The sequence below is a fragment of the Ceratotherium simum genome, chromosome 9 (assembly GCF_057802395.1).
Source record: "Ceratotherium simum simum isolate JZ-2026a chromosome 9, ASM5780239v1, whole genome shotgun sequence".
Classification (NCBI taxonomy): Eukaryota; Metazoa; Chordata; class Mammalia; order Perissodactyla; family Rhinocerotidae; genus Ceratotherium; species Ceratotherium simum.
In genome coordinates, this window is record NC_141908.1 from 57948234 (window position 1) to 57963657 (window position 15424).

General features: G+C 42.0%; 1 protein-coding gene across 6 annotated transcripts in view; it reads right to left on the reverse strand.

Annotated features, from left to right (window-relative positions):
* Positions 1-14867, reverse strand: part of SESTD1 (SEC14 and spectrin domain containing 1) — a 123332-nt gene extending 108465 nt beyond the window's left edge. For 2 of the 6 annotated variants that reach the window (XM_087435443.1, XM_087435442.1), the window contains exons 1-3: positions 14656-14866; positions 13760-13820; positions 1390-1532 (exon numbers count right to left, since the gene is read on the reverse strand). The gene's annotated coding sequence lies outside the window, so the exon portion shown is untranslated. Of the gene's footprint in view, positions 1-1389; positions 1533-1782; positions 1992-13759; positions 13821-14655 lie in introns of those variants that run through there. The other 4 variants (XM_087435446.1, XM_087435441.1, XM_087435444.1 and 1 more) reach the window with 4 other exon arrangements.
* Between the last annotated feature and the right edge of the window lie 557 nt (positions 14868-15424).

A 15424-nucleotide genomic window follows, 5' to 3' on the forward strand; every position in this document is an offset into this window, starting at 1 on the left:
GACCACATGAAGAGAATGAAAAGATAAGCTACAGAGTAGAAAAAAATATTTTCAAACCACATATCTGACAAGGAACTAGTATCTACAATATATAAAAGAATGCTTGATACTCAACAGTAAAACAAAAAAAATCAATCCAAATAGAAAATGGGCAAAAAACATGAATAAACATTTTACCAAAGAGGACATACAGATGACAAATAAGCACATGAAAAGATGTTCAATATTATTAGCCACCAGGAAAATGCAAATTAAAACCACAATGAAACATCACTGCACACCTAATCAGAACATAAAATTAAAAAGTCAAATAAAAAAAAAATGCTGCCAACAATGCAAAAAAACTGGATGACTCACTGTCTTAATCTGCTAGGGCTGCCAAAACAAAATACCACAGACTGGGTGGCTTAAACAACAGAGTTCTAGAGGCTGGAAGTCCAAGATCAAGGCATGAGCCAGTTTGGTTTCGCCTGAGGCCTCTCTCCTTGACTTGCAGACCACTGCCTTCTCACTGCATCCTCACAGGCTCTTTCCTCTGCGTGTGCATATCCCTCAAGGATGTGGGTCCAAATTTCTCCTTCTTATAAGGACATCAGTAAATTGGATTAGGGCCCACTCTAAAGGCCTCATTTTAACTTAATCACCTCTTCAAAGACCCTTTCTCCAAATATAGTCACATTGTAAGGTATCAGGGGTTAGGGCTTCAACATATGAATTTGAAGGGGGACAAAATTCAGCCCATAATGCTCATACAATCTAGTGGGAATGTAAAATGGTACAGCCACTCTGGAAAACTGTTTGGCAACTTCTTAAAAAAACCAAACATGTAACCACCATTATGACCCAGCAATTGCACTCCTAATCATTTATCCCAGAAAACTGAAGACTCGTGTTCACACAAAAACCTACACACAAATGTTCACAGTAGCTTTAGCCATAATAGCCAACAACTGGAAACAACCTAGATGTCCTTCAATGGGTGAATGTTTAAACAGTGGTACATCCAGACCATGGAATACTACTCAGCAATTTAAAAAGAACAAACTATTTAACCATGCGATAACTTGAATATCCAGACGATTATGCTGAATGGAAAAAGCTAATCCCAAAAGTTTACATACTGTAGATTCCATCTATATAGCACTCTTCAAATGACAAAACTACAGAAATGGAAAATAGATTAATGGTTGCCAAGTGTTAAGGAGAAAGGAGATAGGCAGGAAGGAAGTAGGTGTGGCTACAGAAGGAAACTCTTTATATCTTGCTACATACGGGTGGGAAACTTCGATGAAACCTTTTTGCACTTTCTAATCTTTGAATGATGTGCTCTGAAATAAATTAGAAGACTATTAATGGTCAAATAGGGGTGGATGGGGAGATTTTAGTTACCTTCTGTGAGATGATTAACGAGGGCCAGGCACTGTGCTAAGCCAGACTTATCCTGGCTCCAACACCTGTGCTTCCCTTCACCAGGCTGCACTCATTTCTTAAATGTCACCCAAAGTTAAAAACCGCAGTTGTCCAGCATGATCCTGCACAAAAGATGGAAGTTACAAAATTACCTCTCCTCTTCTACCAACATTCTTATTTCCTTAGTATCTGATCTCAGCCAAGTATTAAGGAGAAAAGCTATAATTATCTGCTTAAATGAGTCACACTAAGGTATAAGTAACTGATGGGCTTGAATATTCTCACAATGTACAAAAGCAGCTTAAGTTGAATGGCATTTCAATAGAAATTGTATGTGTAAGATAGAATGAACTGTAGTCCAAGTGTTGTCACCTGTTTAATTCAGATGCCCTAAAGCATCCACTCCCCATTTCTGATCTTGGCGTTCTTAGGTATTTTGAATGTAGATTGGACACAAATTCTAAATTACAAAGTAGTCCTAGTAGCTTCCATCTCCCCACAACTCAGGAATGTATGTCTGGTTAGCTGCTCGTCCTATAAGGGAGGAAATATTTGGAATAGAGATTTCATCTGTCTGTGAGTAAAGATAATCCAGAACCTGGCAAAAATGGTAAAAATCCATGTTTGCCTTCTCAGCTGCCTCTAAATTTCCCTTTCTCCTGCCTTCTAAGTTCTCTACCACCCCCAGGGCATCCTTGATACCTCCTGCCCCTGGGAGGCCACTGTCTTCCAGCTTCCCCTATCAAAACAGAAAAGGACTTAAGGGCTAAACTCAAGTCTTTTAACAGACTTACACTTTGAACAGACTTGTAGTTGAAGGCAGTGAAGAGAAATGTTCACCTTTTGGGATGGCTTGGTTTACTGAGGGAGCAGGAGCTTTGTTTAATTTGCTGAGTCCATTAGGAAAATCGCTTAGTACTGATACCATGCCTGGGGGAACTGGGTCAAGACTTAATAGGTTACTTGAGCTCTCCTTTGCCCTCTCCACTCTTTTAACCTTAATTATTTGGAAGCAAAGAATCTCAAATTCCAAGAATCTAGATTCCATTTTCCAGGTGTCTACTTCCTTCTCCTGGTTTGAGATCCCTTTCCTTCTTTGAGAATGGTGGTCACTTTGTAACTCCTCCTGCTCTCCAACTCCCAGCAACCTGTTCTCACGGCCCAGAGTTCTCGAAGCCTCCAGCATATGAGGGGTAAAGGAACTATGAAGGTCTGGGGGGATGGGTGTGGATAACTCATGAGTGGCTAGGGTGAGCTCATGGACTCCCAAATTAAGGAAAAAAGCAAAAGACCATCACCCCTACTACCACCCTATCCAGCTGATGTAAAGTAAGATTCAGCACTTTTGTTTTTTACAAAGTAGCTAGGGGGTGGATTGGGGGGGCAGTTTAATGATAATAATTGTTAAACAGTACACAGTACATGATATCAGGAAAAAACTACTGACTGGCAATGATTATATATACTGGAGAATGCAATGGGAAAGAAAAGCTTCTAAAATTGGATCTTAAAGTTAATTACAATAATATATGTGAACTGCTTTTAATTTCTGCCTAATTATTATGCAACATAATGAACATGCACATCATAAAAGATGCGTCAGATTAACTTTCAGTTTTACTTTAATGCAACTGCATCCTTTCCTTCCAATCTCCACCCCTGCAGCTTCATTCACTGTTGGCTGCAAATGTAGCATGGTGATTCCTCTTAAAACTTTTTAGAAAACAATTACCAAGACACTATGCTGTCACACCAGAAGAGAGGCCAGTAACTTAGTGTCACTTCTCAGATTGTCCATCTTGCAACCACAGTATTACTTCCTTCCCAGATCCAAACCATTCCTTATTTAGTTACTACAATTATTTACCCCAAACAACATTTTTTATCACTTCCCAGCTGATGAAGCACAAGCTGTTTCACAACAAGCAGCATCAAAATCTAAACTCTTAAATGGCTCAATGAAAAGATGCTCAAATTAATTTATAATAAAAAATACACACCAATAGACTGGCAAAGATCAAACACTTTGGTAACATGGTTATAGCAACACAGATGTTCTCATATATCCCTAGTGGGTATGCAAAATGGTACAACCTCTATGGAGGGAAATTTGGCAATATCTATCAAAATTATAAATGCAAGTACCCATTTCTAGGAATTTATCTTACAGTATACCCACCTGCCCCACCAGTGTGTGTCAAATAACATATACAAAGTTATTCATTGCAGTATTACTGTAAGGACAAAAAAATTAATAACAATAATAGCAAACACTTATCTAGCACTTAGTACAGTGCCAGACACTGTTCTAAGCACTTGAACATTTAATCCTCCCAACAATCCTATGAGGCAGGATGCTTTTAACACCCCCACTGTACAGACGGAGAAACTTAAGAGGCCAACTAAAAATAGCCCAAGATCACATAGGTCATGTGGAGCCAGGATTTGAACCCAGGTAGCGTAGCTTTAGAACCCAGTTCTCTGAACTATTATGATATACTAAACCATCTAAAGATATATCAATAGTGGAAAAGTTGAATAAAATGTATGGTACATCCATTTAAAAGAATATTACACCTTTAAAAAGAAAGCTCTTTTAATTCCCCTTCCTACTTTGAGGGTAGGCTGAACCTAGTGACTCATTTCCAAAAATAAAGTACAGAAAGGGAAAAATAGTAACTTTACAGTGGAGAAACCTGGCAAACACTACCTTAACCAAGTGACCTAAGGTAACATCACCAGTGATGTCATGTAAATATCAGGTACTCCTTCACGTGACATAATGAGAAGGGCAACTCAACTGTATTATTTCTAAAAATCCACAGCTCCATTCTAATCATGAGGAAAACAAGAGACAAACCCAAGGTGAGAAACATTCTATATAATATCTAACCAGTATCCCTCAAAACTGTCAAGGTCATAAAAAAACAAAAGAGACTGAGAAACTGTCAGAAGAGAACAAGAAGACACGACAACTAAATGCAATGTGGTGTTCTGAATGGGATCATGAAACAGAAAAAGGACATTAACAAAAAAACTAGTGATAGCCAAATAAAGTGTGGAGTTTACTTAACAGGAGGTACTGATGTTGGTTTCTTAGTTTTGACAAATGTACCACAGTAAGATGATAACATTAGGGGAAACTGAAACCGGGTGAGGTGTATACGGAAACTTTTTGTACTATTTTTGCAACTTCTCTGTAAACCTAAAATTATTCCAAAGCAAAAAGTTTATTTAAAAAAAAAAAAATAAGAAAGCTCTTGTGTATTGATATAAAAAAAATCTCCAAGAAGTGAAAAACGGAAGGCGCAGCATAGAGTGTACAGTATGGAAGAAGCAGGATGTACATAGGTATAGAAATATCATTTGTGCAAAATGGATGGGAAAGCACATATGTAAACATAAAATATTTCTGGAGGAATACATAAGAATCTGATGAACCTGGTTGATTTTGTGAAGGAGAGGACGCAGTAGCTGAGGAACAGGAATAAAAGGAAGATTTTTTTTTTTTTTTGTGAGGAAGATCAGCCCTGAGCTAACATCCATGCTAATCCTCCTCTTTTTGCTGGGGAAGACTGGCTCTGAGCTAACATCTATTGCCAATCCTCTTCCTTCCCCCCGCCCCAAAGCCCCAGTAGATAGTTGTACGTCATAGTTGCACGTCCTTCTAGTTGCTGTATGTGGGACGCGGCCTCCGCATGGCCGGAGAAGCGGTACCTCGGTGCACGCCCGGGATCCCAACCCGGGCCGCCAGTAGCGGAGCGCGCGCACTCAACCACCAAGCCACGGGGCTGGCCCAAAAGGAAGACTTTTTAATGCATCCTCCTGCACCTTTTTAATTTTAAAACACACAAATGTATTACTTATTCTAAAATAATTAACTTTTGGGGGGCCAGGCCCAGTGGCATAGCAGTTAAGTTCGCATGCTCTGCTTCGGTGGCTCAGGATTTGCAGGTTCAGAACCCGGGCATGGACCTACGCACCGCTTATCTAAGCCATGCTGTGGCGGCATCCCATATAAAGTAGAGGAAGACGGGCATGGATGTTAGCCTAGGACCAGTCCTCCTCAGCAAAAAAGAGGAGGACTGGCAGATGTTAGCCCAGGGCCAATCTTCCTCAGCAAAAAAGAGGAGGATTGGCAACAGATGTTGGCTCAGGGCTAATCTTTCTCAAAAAAAAAAAAAAATTAACTTTTAAAATGAAAACAATGACAAGGACCTGAACTAAGGCGAAGCACTGGAAATAATATAGGGGACTAATCAGAGAGAATTTTAGGAGATAAAAAAGAAAATCTAACCTCCATCTGTTAAGGCTTCCCACACCCCCTTCCTCACTTTTTCCACCAACCTCATTTCTCATTAATGCACTGCAGACATTTTATTCTAGCTGAACCAATCGGACTGCCAACCCCAACAAGTCACCAGCTTGTTCCCCAAATCCACATCTCTCCTGGCAAAATCTAGCTCTAAACTTAAAAAGCCACCCACCTATTGTGCTCTTCAGCATCCTGCATATTTGTCTATAACAAGGATGGCAAATCCAGGCACTCAGGCCATCACTCCTCCTACGCCCTTGACGACAACAACACTGCTCAATGATCACAGCAGCCTTTTCCTCTAAATCCACACGCTGCCTCCAACTACTTCTTTTATTTATTTTTTTTGTGAGGAAGATCAGCCCTGAGCTAACATCCGTGCTAATCCTCCTCTTTTTGCTGAGGAAGACCAGCTCTGAGCTAACACCTACTGCCAATCCTCCTCCTTTTTTTCCCCCCCAAAGCCCCAGTAGATAGTTGTATGTCATAGTTGCACATCCTTCTAGTTGCTGTATGTGGGACACAGCCTCAGCATGGCTGGAGAAGCAGTGCGTCGGTGCGCGCCCAGGATACGAACCCGGGCCGCCAGTAGCGGAGTGCACGCACTTAACCGCTAAGCCATGGGCCGGGCCCCCCAACTACTTCTTAACATAGTGTTCCATGCAGCCACAATTATCAATCAAAGCTGCCCCATGAAATAAAACCTATTTGCCGTATCTGGTCTCTACTACATTAATCTGTTTGCTTTGATATTTTCCTCCATGGATTTCATGTATATTTATTTATACCTACCCCTATTTTGTTCTGAAAAGGATTAATGAGACTTACAAGAACACATGAACTATAAAAAGTTAATAAATTAAAAAATAAAGGCAAAAGAATAAAGAAAACACCAAAAATGGTGCCAAGAAAAAGGCTAAAAAAATGTACAGATAAAAACCTATATGCCTGCTCTGGGTAGGCCACAAATCTGGCTCTGGCTTTCTAGTAGCCATCACAAAAGGAAACCCCAGTCCACGGCCTAGGAGATAAACAGAAAAGCACTCAGAAGGGGAACTATTCTTGGTACTTAGACAAAACAGTAATTTTTATAAAACAAAGAGAACAGTATAGAATGAATAAGATATTCAAGAAACACAACTCCCAGTTTTTAAAAGGTTGGGTTGTTTCTGATAGTATCCATCAGGAGAGACCTATGGTATCTTAACAAAGCCCAATGAAGCAAAAGTGATTGTACAAAGAGCAGGCACAATCTTTAAGAACTGCTGTGTCCTTTTACTTGGTTTCCTCCTTCACTGTCTTCCTAACTAAATATAAATAAACTCCTTGAAGACAAGAACCTTGATTTCTCACTGTTACATATAGGTCATGATGCTCTGCATTCTGCAAAAGAGAAGCATTCGATATCAGTGAGAATTTACATAGTGCAATTTAAGCCTACTCTGATAAAAATTCTCTAACCTAAACATAGGAATTCCCACTCCTACTAAATAGAATAAAAATGGTAACTGAAGCCTCAATAAATAGAATTTCTAAACCTCTATACTATTACTGAATCAAACTTTAATTTGTGATGTCCCAATAGTATTTTTTGTTTTGCATATCCCTAGCACAAAGCTTGCAAAAATGCCAAATCAATATCACTGAATCTGATCAAATAAAATGACACCCACAGCAGCAAAAGCTTTGGCAACTCCTATCAAAGGAAAGACAATATTACTATCTTTCAAGAATATAATCAATAGCTCTTTACAAACCAGCTGACAAAGGCAGGTTCATTTTTTAAATGACTTCGCAAGTCTGCTAGCAGACGATGAATTATAAAGCAGATTTTCCCTACTTCTTTCCAAGAATCTGTAGTTTCTGTAAATGCCAAACTGCCAAAGAACTGTAATTCCCAGTTCTTCCACACATACACATACACGCGCGCGCACACACACACCCCACTATCAAACAAGCTTATATTTCCCTTTATGACCACTACCTACCCCCTCTCTCCTTTACCTGGTCAAATTGGAAATGCAATGAAGCTTAATAAATTATTTAGGTAAAGCGATTATGAGCAACACAAGTATTAAAAAACTTAAATTATCACTTTTAAGCCTAGGCATTAGGATGCATTAACAATCCTCTATTTGTATTTTATTAACGGAAATCATTTATTAATAAGTAGTCTCTTCATGCATTGGTTTAGTTTTTTTATATACTTGGTATTTCTGTATGTAGGGCACACCCTACTATCCCCAGGAGGGGATGGTTGTAATGAGTGAAAGAACATGGTTAGGACTGGGGGAGTCCACCAAATGGACCTCAGAAAATCCAATTCTGTGCCTTTGTTTCTTCATCTATTAAAATGGGAAATGACAATCATCTCTATCTGCTAGAATTATTGAGAGAATTAAATGAGGTAAGATTTGTAAACTGCTTAAGAAATGCATACAAAATAGATTCTCAATAAGTGTTAGTTCTCTTGCTTCTTATAAGTAAGGAAACAGAAAGAGCTAAGCACGTGACTTGTCCAAGGCCATTGACTAGCAAGTGTAATACACAGGCTAAAACTCGGACATAGGGCCTAACGTTCTTTCCACTACACCAAGCGGCCGTAAAACAGCAGAACCTAACACCTCATGTTCATCACTATTGGGCACTCACTACATACAAAGAAAAAAAATAACAATTTGAACACCTCTTAGATGCCAGGCACTATACTAATCTCTTTCCACATAACTACCCTATAAAGTAGGTGTATTTATCCCATTTTACCAAGAGAAACTGACTTGTCCAAAGTCACAAGGCTACTAAGTGATAATACAAGATTAATCCAGGTCTGTTTACTCCACTACTTTTCCCTACTATCCTGCCTCAAGAGAGTGCAGGTAGAAATGACTGTCCAGGGCCGGCCCCATGGCTTAGCGGTTGAGTGCGCGCGCTCCGCTACTAGCGGCCCGGGTTCGGATCCCGGGCGCGAACCGACGCACCGCTTGTCCGGACATGCTGAGGCCGCGCCCCACATACAGCAACTAGAAGGATGTGCAACTACGACATACAACTATCCACGGGGGCTTTGAGGAAAAACAAGGAGGAGGATTGGCAATAGATGTTAGCTCAGAGCTGGTCTTCCTCAGCAAAAAGAGGAGGATTAGCACGGATGTTAGCTCAGGGCTGATCTTCCTTACCAAAAAAAAAAAAAGAAAAGAAATGATTGTCCACCAAAATTAAATTCTCATCACCTGGAAATTTTTCTAGATCCTTTCAATTTATTAGTGGAAGCCATCCCTAGCTCCACCATCCTTTCTCCTTAAATTTGTTCTTGTTAGGCTAAAACAATTTACAATAACTACGGTGACAAATTCACATTTGTATAGCATGTTGCAGTTCAGTATTATAAGGTTTTTCATTTTTATTAGATACAACTACTGAGGTTTTTCACATATTAACTCACATCTCATTTAATACTTTCAAGATTCCTATGAGGTAGGGATTATTACTATGTTACAGATAAGAAAACCAAAGTTTGAAAAGGGTAACTTACCTAAGGTTATGCAACTATTACATGTAAGACTTTCCCCTGGATCTCTCAGAGAAAAGCACATATACTCCTGCATCCATTGATTCACTTAATCATTTGCTTTTGTCAACTTACTCATCAGAGCTGGGGGAAGGGAAGTGTGTGTATGGAAGGATTCCTTCACCAAAAATGTAATAGAAAATAAGGGCAGAAACCTGATAGAACAACAAAAACAGGAAAAATTAGAAAGGTTGTCTCAGATCTCTTCCCTCCCCCAAAGCTGTCAGGTGATTTCTAATAAATGTTTACAGGGCAGACATTTTAAGCTATTCCAGAGCACAGGGGGAAAAAGGAGAGTTTCCCAATTCATTCTCAGAGGCTGGCTTATCTCGACACCAAAACCAGGCAAGGATAGCAAACCAAAAAGGAAACATAAACATTATGTTTACCCTTTGTGACTACGGATGCAAAAGTCTTAATATATTTAAATGAAAAACAAAGGAATATACGTAGTATGATCCCATTTGTAAAAAAAAAAAAAAAAAATTGTGAACACATACATATGTTTGTAGGTATGGCTGGATATATAAAAGTATATTTGTACACAGAGACACATAAATGCAAAGATATAGGTTTGGAAATATAAACCCCACACTGTTAACAATGTTTGCCTGTGACAGGAGTGGTCTTAGGGGTGAAGAAAGGGAAGGGGACAAGAAGTAAAGGGAGGGGCCGGCCCCGTGGCTTAGCGGTTAAGTGCTCGAGATCCACTACTGGCGGCCCGGGTTCGGATCCTGGGCGCGCACCGACACACCGCTTGTCCGGCCATGCTGAGGCCATGTCCCACATGCAGCAACTAGCAGGATGTGCAACTATGACATACAACTATCTACTGGGGCTTTGGGGAGAAAAAGGGAAAAAAAAAAAAAGGAGGAGGATTGGCAATGGATGTTAGCTCAGGGCTGATCTTCACAAAAAAAAAAGAAGGGAGATTTTCAGCTTTTACTCTGTATACCCATGTATTATGTGAATTTTTATAATTAACATGTATCATGTTTGACAATTAAAATATATAAATGAAAAGCAGGGCCTAAATATTCATTTGTCCTATCTCCTCTACTTGTTACAGTGAAAATTAATTCTTTTATGCACTCTTTGGGCATTCATTCATTTAATAAACACTCAGGGTGCAACTCCTACGTGCGGGCAAGTACTTGTGCCAGCCACCAGGCACTTAGAGCCTATTTTTTTAAACCCAGATGGAACAACAGTTATACCATTCCCTAAGATACAGTGTTGAGTTTTAAGTCAAGTTCTAACTTTTATCACTTATTATTTTTTAGGTCATACGCCAGGAATAAGAAATACTTTTTTTCTGAAATATGTCCTGCTTTTATACTAAAAAGAGTACCAAATCATTTTTATTTATTTATTTTTGCAATAAAAAAATGCATTTGTATTCATTTATTCAACAAAGGTTAGAGTCGCTATGTGTCAGGCACTATGCTGGACCATAGACATGCAAAGATGAATAAACAGGGGCCGGCCTGGTGGTGCAGCGGTTAAGTGCACGAGCTCTGCTTCGATGGGCCCGAGGGTTCTCAGGTTCAGATGCCGGGCACACACCCACCCACTGCTTGTCAAGCCATACTGTGGCGGCGTCCCATATAAAGTGGAGGAAGATGGGCACGCATGTTAGCCCAGGGCCAATCTTCCTGGGCAAAAAGAGGAGGATTGGCATCAGATGTTAGCTCAGGGCTGATCTTCCTCAAAAAAAAAAACACCAAAGATGAATAAATAACATACCACCTCTAAGGAGTTGAGAATTTTGCACACCTGCTATGTCTGATACAGACTAATACATAAAACCTGAAGTATGTACCTTAGTAATCCTGCACTTCAAAGTGAAATTGGCCAACTGCCCTGTCCAAAAATGAAAGTTAAAGTTTAACTCAGAAAAATTTTAATGTTTATGAAAAATGTTAAATTATTAAATTATTTTAAGGTTAAAGGGAATAAATTAGTGGGGAAGCAGAGAACATGGAAGCCAAAGGGGAACAGAAAGCACAATCTCTCAGTGAATAGTGAGCTCTAGGATTAGCTACGCCACCAAGAAGCTGTTCCTGGGTTTAACTGCTCTGTGTCCCCACAGGAAATATGGAAATGATATCTATTAGGATATTATTAGGATATGAGAAAACAAAGACTTTATTTGAAAAAGCATAACAAAATCTGGTGAATATGAGGCAGTGTGGCCACAACACCTGCTATTTTGTTATCTGGTTTAATTTTTTATTTATTTATTTTTCCTCCACTTTGTCAATGATTAGCCAAGCAAACTTGCAAACACAATTTAACTTCTGTCTGCCTCGTGAAGTGGAAAGAATGCAGGAAGCAGAGTCAGAAGACCTGAGTTTACATTCAGAACCTGACTCTTACTCTGTAAGGTTAAAAAAAACAGCAAATTATTTAACCTCTTTGCACCTTAGTTTCCTAGCAGTAAAATAGGGATAAACTTATCTTACAGGATTATTTCAAAGACTAAATGAGAAAATACATTTGAAAACATAAACTTAGAAACTATTATAAATTAAACAGACATTTTTCCAAAGAAGATATACGAATGGCCAATAAGAACATGAAAACACGCTCAACATCATTAGCCATTAGGGAAATGTAAATAAAAACCACAGTGAGATACCACTTCACACCCACTAGGATGGCTATCATCAAAAAGACAACATTAACAAGTCTTGGAGAAAATGGTACTCGCATACGTTGCTGGTGGGAATGTAAAACAGTGCAGCAGCTACGGAAAATAGTTTGGCAGTTCATCAAGAAGTTAAACAGAGTCATCATATGACCCAGCAATTCCACATCTAAGTATACAGCCAAGAGAATTGAAAACACATGTCCACACAAAAACTTGTAAAGGAGTGTTCATGGCAGCATTACTCATAACAGCCAAAAAGTGGAAACAAGCCAAACGTCCACCAACTGATGAATGGATAAACAAAATATGGCATGGCCATACAATGGAATATTATGTAGCTATAAAAAGAAATGAACTACTGATACATGCATAATATGGATGAACTCTGAAAATACTATGCTAAGTGGAAGACACAGAGTGCCACATATTGTATGATTCCGTTTATATGAAATGTCCAGAATAGGCAAACCCATAGAGACAAAAAGATTAGTGGTTGTCAAGTGTCGGGGAGGGGAAATGGGAGTGACAGCTAATGGGTATGGGATTTCTTTTCAGGATGATGAAAATGTTCTTGAATCAGTGACGATGTCTGCACTACCTTGTGAATATACTAAAATCACTGAATTGTACACTTTAAAAGAGTGAATTCTACGGTATATGCCTTATATCTCAATAAAAGAAAACTACTGTAGAAATTTAAGTTTCCGCTACTTTTCATTAGTAAATCTCCTACTTTTCTCAAGAGGTTGTTCCTGTTGCTTGTAACGGCTATGAAAGCTCTTTGAAGTTACATGTTACACAGATGAATGGTATTTTTAGTAAAGTAAAACTACTAATTATGCTAGAGAAACTTTCTACAGATTAGATTAGGTTGGTATAATTTTATTTCTTCAAAAGAAAAGTCCTTATTAATATCAAGTTTGTTTTTAGGGAGTATAAAGAGTTTCAAGGAGTCTTCATAGAGTACATTAAAAAATAGGTCAAAATGTAATATTTTCTGTTTTAATTAATGGAAACTTGGTTTTCAAATATGTCCATCAATCAACTAAAACCCAAGCAGATGGAACTTTGCAACCTCTACCACTTTCCATGTTCTGCATTCTGCTGTCAGATTTCTAGGTCCATCACCAGTTCCTAATCTCGTCCATCAATCATTCCACCCAATTATTATTCACAGGGGTTAAAATGCTTGGTAAACTCTTCAAATGCAATCAACTCACTCCCTCATGTTGGAGAATTTATAGAGTAGGCCCAATTTTTAAGGTTAAATTTAGTCTGGATTGTTTGAACAAATATACAGTAAAATGATTTCCTGGAATTTGAGACATAAAAACAATCTATAGAGTTGTGTAATCCTTTCTAAATCCTTTGGAGATTTTTCTCATGTATTTGGTCATGGGGTAAAGACAGTCACCAACTTTTGTCCACACAAAGTATTATGTATAAAAGCTTCCTGGTTCTGGAACAAAGAAGTATTTTATTGCTCAAAGCAAAATGAAGATATTTTCCTTCCATTTAGTATTGTTATACTAAAATAGCATACCAATGAAACCAGCTAGGTAACAGCATGACCCAAGGTATGTAAACAAAGATAAATTGTTCTTTATTATGTATTCTTTCTTGGTGGGGGAGGAAAAAAGTTTCTCACAACCTAAGAAAATAAGGTTCATCAAGCCAAACAAAACCAGACGGATTAATATTCTCCAATATGAGGGTATTTTGAGCGACAATTTTAATTTGAGAGTTTGCCAACTTATGCCAGGATGCATGGTGGGTATACTTGGCACACACAAAATGTGAAGTAAGAGCTGACCTGTCAAACAGCTGCTATCGAGTTACTCCCTCAACAGTACTTCCAACTTCTCGGGTGATCTCTGTGTAGAAGAGAAAGATGTCAAAGCACCAAGAGAACCACGGGGCTGTCACAGCAGCAGCAAGTCCATATCGTGCATCCCAGGGTGAAACCCACCCACACCCTCAAGAGCGGGCCAGACTGTGGCTCTTTTCTAATATAAGTCTATCTAACATAACACAAATAAATACATAACCAGGAATCCTTGCCAACCCTTTCTCCCTTTCCTTTGTGACTCCTCCAAAGGCTGGAGGGATGTTAGCATCCTGCAGGCCCTGGGAAAGCCAAGCCTCACCAGCGACAGACGCGTCCAGGAGCCTCGGCGCAGCCCGGGGGCCTCAGGCCGGCGTCCGCCCACCCACGGGGCAGGGCTGGTCACCGGCCACACAAAGGACCAGCCGCGGGCGCTGGACGCAGGGACTCGCCCCGGGCCGGGAGCCACATCTGGTCCCTGCACGCCGGGAGGACGAGACCCGCCGGAAAACAGGGATTAACAACCAGACCTGTTGCACCATTCGGGTCCCTTTCACCCAGAAATGAACAAGGGCGCTCAGGACGGGGGACGCGGGCGGCCCGGGCTCTGCGGGCGGCGGCCGCACCCGGCAGGCGGCGCGAAGGCAGGGGCCGCCCGCAGGGCTCCCACCTCCGCCGCTTTGTCTGCGGTGGCGGCGGCGCGGGGGCGCCCCTCCCTCGGCCGCGCGGCCCCAGCGCCCGGCGGCCGCGCCGGCGAAGAAAGCGGGCCCGCCGCCGCCGCCGCCGCCGCCGCCGCCGCCTCCACCCGCCCGCGCTCGCCCCGGCCGCGGGGCCTGCGCGCTCCTCCCGCCGGGCCGCCCGGGCCGCGCGGCGGCCGCACTCACCTGGCTGGCGCTGGCGCGGGCGCTGTCGGCCGGCGGCTCCGGGGCGGTAGGGACGACGCGGGGACGCGAGGCAGGCGCGGGCGGAGGCGGAGGGCGAGGCGGGAGGAAGGCGGGCTGGGGGCGGAGCGGGCCTGGGCGGCGGCGGCTCCAGTCACTCGCGGCAAATCGCGTCCCGGCCCCTCCGTGCGTCAGGCGAGGGACGGCGGCGCGGGTGGCCCGGCGACCTCCCGCCACCCGCTGCCCGACCCGCGTCCGCGCGACCGCGCGCGCCCGGCTAGCGGCGGCACAGCGACCCCGCCCGGCGCGGGAAGGGGGCGGGGCGGAGCGTCCCCCGGGGGCTGGGGAGGGGGCTGGGCGAGGAGGGGGCCGCCGACGCCCCCGGCAGACCCCGCGGTCCTCCCCGCGCGCCGAGCTCCCCAACCCGCAGGCAGTGTGGGTGGTGGAAGGAGCACTGGACCTAGAGTCAGGAAGCCTGGGCTTCGGGAAGGACCCCGTTACTCGACGTCTTGCAAGTCATTTGTTTCCTCTGTCCTCGTCCTGAAATATGTAGGTTCGAGTATATGGTCTGCAAGATTTTCAAAATTCTAATTGTCATCCTCGGTTTGTTGGGATTCCTTTGCCACCAAGTACCCAGTGCCAGGAGATGCCAGGAGACTGGTCTCCCTCACAGTCCGTGGTGTGGCTGAAGAATGAAGGCAGCTGGAGGGGAATGGGTTCTAGTGAGGACGGGCTGGATTCAGGGTATTTGTTTTTCTTTGGGGATCTTTCC